The sequence below is a fragment of the Rhamphochromis longiceps genome, linkage group LG6 (assembly GCF_057381845.1).
Source record: "Rhamphochromis longiceps isolate RC_006_pf linkage group LG6, R_longiceps_female_GT1.1, whole genome shotgun sequence".
In the NCBI taxonomy this organism is placed as follows: Eukaryota; Metazoa; Chordata; class Actinopteri; order Cichliformes; family Cichlidae; genus Rhamphochromis; species Rhamphochromis longiceps.
The window spans coordinates 6,903,589-6,909,588 of NC_140562.1; positions in this window are offsets into that span (position 1 = coordinate 6,903,589).

Here is a 6,000-nt window from a genome sequence, read left to right on the forward strand (position 1 = left end):
TGAATGCTACCTTTTCAGACATTTAGTCTCATATTTACGTTTGAACTTACTGAAAACAGTTTCTAGCCTTGACAATTCTGATGACACGAACTCTGAGAAAGATTAAAAACTGGTGCAAAACAGATGGGAACCTGTGATTATCAACATTAAAAACACTTCTTTTCATTTTGTTGTACATTGCACTGAATTAAGCCTGTCGAGCAGCTGAAACAGTTCTAGGGAATGTGCTAATTATCCAAACCCCTTTATGATTCAACAGTTTTTATTCATTAACAGCACAAAGTGAAAAACAAACAGAATCCCATACATTTCAAATCATTACGTACATTTACAGATACATATTGTAATGATCAGCAGCTGTTGCTGTAAATTAATGTAGTTTCATGCCATACCACAAGGTGGCCCTATCTGTTAACATGGGCATGCGAGCTAAGAAGCGGTGAGATACTCTTGTTCTTCCGGCTGGCTAAGATTGAATAATAAAAGTACGTTATAGATCATAAAAGGACCCCTTCTTCATAAATAAGGAGACAAACAAAACACATATATGGGAAAAGGAGGATGAATGTTTTTGGAAGTAGTTTTTAGTTTTAGCTATTTTAGGGGGATATCTGTGTGTGCAGGTGACTATTACTGTGCATAATTATTAGGCAACCTAGCAAAAAACAAATATATACCCATTTCAATTATTTATTTTTACCAGTGAAACCAATATAACATCTCCACATTCACAAATATACATTTCTGACATTCAAAAACAAAACAAAAACAAATCAGCGACCAATATAGCCACCTTTCTTTGCAAGGACACTCAAAAGCCTGCCATCCATGGATTCTGTCAGTGTTTTGATCTGTTCACCATCAACATTGCGTGCAGCAGCAACCACAGCCTCCCAGACACTGTTCAGAGAGGTGTACTGTTTTCCCTCCTTGTAAATCTCACATTTGATGATGGACCACAGGTTCTCAATGGGGTTCAGATCAGGTGAACAAGGTGGCCATGTCATTAGTTTTTCCTCTTTTATACCCTTTCATTCCAGCCACGCTGTGGAGTACTTGGACGCGTGTGATGGAGCATTGTCCTGCATGAAAATCATGTTTTTCTTGAAGGATGCAGACTTCTTCCTGTACCACTGCTTGAAGGTGTCTTCCAGAAACTGGCAGTAGGACTGGGAGTTGAGCTTGACTCCATCCTCAACCCGAAAAGGCCCCACAAGCTCATCTTTGATGATACCAGCCCAAACCAGTACTCCACCTCCACCTTGCTGGCGTCTGAGTCGGACTGGAGCTCTCTGCCCTTTACCAATCCAGCCACGGGCCCATCCATCTGGCCCATCAAGACTCACTCTCATTTCATCAGTCCATAAAACCTTAGAAAAACCAGTCTTGAGATATTTCTTGGCCCAGTCTTGACGTTTCAGCTTGTGTGTCTTGTTCAGTGGTGGTCGTCTTCAGCCTTTCTTACCTTGGCCATGTCTCTGAGTATTGCACACCTTGTGCTTTTGGGCACTCCAGTGATGTTGCAGCTCTGAAATATGGCCAAACTGGTGGCAAGTGGCATCTTGGCAGCTGCACGCTTGGCTTTTCTCAGTTCATGGGCAGTTATTTTGCGCCTTGGTTTTTCCACACGCTTCTTGCGACCCTGTTGACTATTTAGAATGAAACGCTTGATTGTTCGATGATCATGCTTCAGAAGCTTTGCAATTTTGAGACTGCTGCATCCCTCTGCAAGATATCTCACTATTTTTGACTTTTCTGAGCCTGTCAAGTCCTTCTTTTGACCCATTTTGCCAAAGGAAAGGACGTTGCCTAATAATTATGCACACCTGATATAGGGTGTTGATGTCATTAGACCACACCCCTTCTCATTACAGAGATGCACATCCCCTAATATGCTTAATTGGTAGTAGGCTTTCAAGCCTATACAGCTTGGAGTAAGACAACATGCATGAAGAGGATGTGGACAAAATACTCATTTGCCTAATAATTCTGCACTCCCTGTACATTACACTAGGTTCGACTCATTAACCAAAACTCGACTAATAGATTTTACATATCATCTAATATTAAAAGTCTTAAATATGACACATTCTTAACAGATTTTTCTGATCACACGGTGGTTATGGCAATAATATCGTGTTGCTCCCACGAATTTTTGAACTATTGAAAACTCAATACATCTTTGTTAGCAGACGGGTTGCTTGTGCCTGAAGTTAAATCTGAAATTAAGAAAATATTACATCTTAAGATTTTTACTGCCTCTTTCACAGAACTTTGGGAACTTCTTAAACAACGCATGTGTAAATTTTTTAAATTTAAAGCGAGAGAATTAAATCATGCTAAGAATATGAAATACAATGAAAATGTAAGTATATATATATTTAAGAAATAAGGAGAAACAAGAAGAGGAGGAAAATCAAATGATGTCTCTTAAGGAGAGCATTGATCGAGTCAATAGAGAAGTTTTATTTAACATGTTGAGACGTACTGAATTTCATGGGAATAGCGACTATATGATTCTAAATCATCACTTGACTCAGTCTATCAGACTCTTCTAGGAGGCTATGCTGAATTGCTTCTTCAAGAGCTTCATCTTCCTCCAGAAAAAGAGGGCTAAGTAGACAAGAGATATTAGAAATCATAAAACATGTCAGCCTTGAAGAATTTCTCACCATACATCATTAAAAAAAAAGAAAGATTAAATGTAAATCCTAAAGTTGCAGTCATTCAACAAAAAAAAAACAAACATACAACCCCCCCCCCCAAAAAAACCAAACAAACAAACATGCAAATTGGAAACCTGCATCGAAACAATATCCTAAACAACATCTAGAATGAAGGACTTCTTTAACCCTTAGACAACAGCTTACTCAAATTCTGCCAATTTATATAGAAACATCTGCTGTCCCTCATTTTCACTCTTGAATGCAGCTCTGTTTCCTGATGCTTGGCCTCACTTTCACCTGGTGTTGTAGGCAACGCATGATGCACTGAAAAAAGGAAAGAAGGTCAGCATGACTTGCTTCATAATGTTAACAGAGCCTTTATATATCCTTATATTAGTTCAAATAAAAGTTGGGCACATATTCCTCCTTGGCTGTAATCACCTGTGATAATCCGTAAACATTAAAATCAGACAAATTAATGATGCTCTCATCAAACAAACCCCCAGGAATTATTACTCACTGCAGTAACACTAACTAGTCATCAAAATCAAAATCAGACAAATTAATGATGCTCTCATCAAACAAACCCCCCAGGAATTATTATGCACTGCAGTAACAAAATCTAACTGGTCATTGACCTTAGAACCTCACTAGGTTTTCATTCACGTCACATACCTCGTCTTCTCCGGCAGACTGGACTTTCAAAGTCACTGTCAGACAGCTCTTCTGGTTCCTCCTGAGGGAAAAGAAAGCATGTTCTACATAAAATCAAATACAGTTGCACCAAATCACTGGTAACACAGAGACACATGGCTGCACTAAAAATTGTTTACACCTGCTAAAAGTGCAATATTAATTAATTAAGAAAATTACGTTAAGGGAACAGACTCACTTTTTAGACAATAAATATTTCTGCACTGCAATATAAAATGTTTACCTGTGCAGGTGTTTGTATCCCTGCCATTATATAGAGGCAGGTGGTGGAACAAATCGAGCCAACTTCTTGGCCACCCCAAAGAAAACTGCTAGAAACATTTGGTTTCATTAGTCGTTTACATCCTCTAATTGTACTCAAATACTGAAAAGGGAATGTCTGGCCAGTTTACAGTGCAAATGTTCTTCTGAAGATTGCTGCTACAGTGGGGGCAAAAAAGTATTTAGTCAGCCACCGATTGTGCAAGTTCCCCCACTTAAAATGATGACAGAGGTCAGTAATTTGTAATGGAAGACATAGGCATTCATTGGGCTAAACTTCAGATGACATCAGTGAATGTTGACTTGCTATCCTCTGTTCTTGAATGTGACAATAAAGTTAGTTTTACTGCAGAAGTGTTGCTAGGAGTGTTTAAGCATTTACTTTATTTAAATTACAATTTTAGGACAACCTGTGTGGGTCTTACCATGTTATGGTATTATAGTCACTTATCACAGTTGGTCTCATTTCCCACAAAAAAAATAAATAAAAAAAATTAAATTTAAACTTACCTGTAATACTTACCTTGACCGCTATATTTCCTCCAAGGAGAGGCATCTAGGTCTGGAAGGTGTGAGCTCCAATTGGAGCCTGATTTTTTTTTTTTTCTTGTTTTCTTTTTCTTATCTGTGGGAAAGTAGCATTCAAATACAAAAAATGAGTCCACTGTAAATACCATTATACATACATACATACATACATACATACATACATACATACATACATACATACATACATACATACATACATACATACATACATACATACATACATACATACATACATACATACATACATACATACATACATACATACATACATACATACATACATACATACATACATACATACATACATACATACATACATACATACATACATACATACATACATACATACATACATACATACATACATACATACATACATACATACATACATACATACATACATACATACATACATACATACATACATACATACATACATACATACATACATACATACATACATACATACATACATACATACATACATACATACATACATACATACATACATACATACATACATACATACATACATACATACATACATACATACATACATACATACATACATACATACATACATACATACATACATACATACATACATACATACATACATACATACATACATACATACATACATACATACATACATACATACATACATACATACATACATACATACATACATACATACATACATACATACATACATACATACATACATACATACATACATACATACATACATACATACATACATACATACATACATACATACATACATACATACATACATACATACATACATACATACATACATACATACATACATACATACATACATACATACATACATACATACATACATACATACATACATACATACATACATACATACATACATACATACATACATACATACATACATACATACATACATACATACATACATACATACATACATACATACATACATACATACATACATACATACATACATACATACATACATACATACATACATACATACATACATACATACATACATACATACATACATACATACATACATACATACATACATACATACATACATACATACATACATACATACATACATACATACATACATACATACATACATACATACATACATACATACATACATACATACATACATACATACATACATACATACATACATACATACATACATACATACATACATACATACATACATACATACATACATACATACATACATACATACATACATACATACATACATACATACATACATACATACATACATACATACATACATACATACATACATACATACATACATACATACATACATACATACATACATACATACATACATACATACATACATACATACATACATACATACATACATACATACATACATACATACATACATACATACATACATACATACATACATACATACATACATACATACATACATACATACATACATACATACATACATACATACATACATACATACATACATACATACATACATACATACATACATACATACATACATACATACATACATACATACATACATACATACATACATACATACATACATACATACATACATACATACATACATACATACATACATACACACATACACACATACACACATACACACATACACACACACAATATATATACACACATATATATTTAAATGTGTTTATTATCTTTTACAAATATAATGCAATAAGGCATACAGAAAGACCTACCAGGGGATCAGTGGAGAATAGAG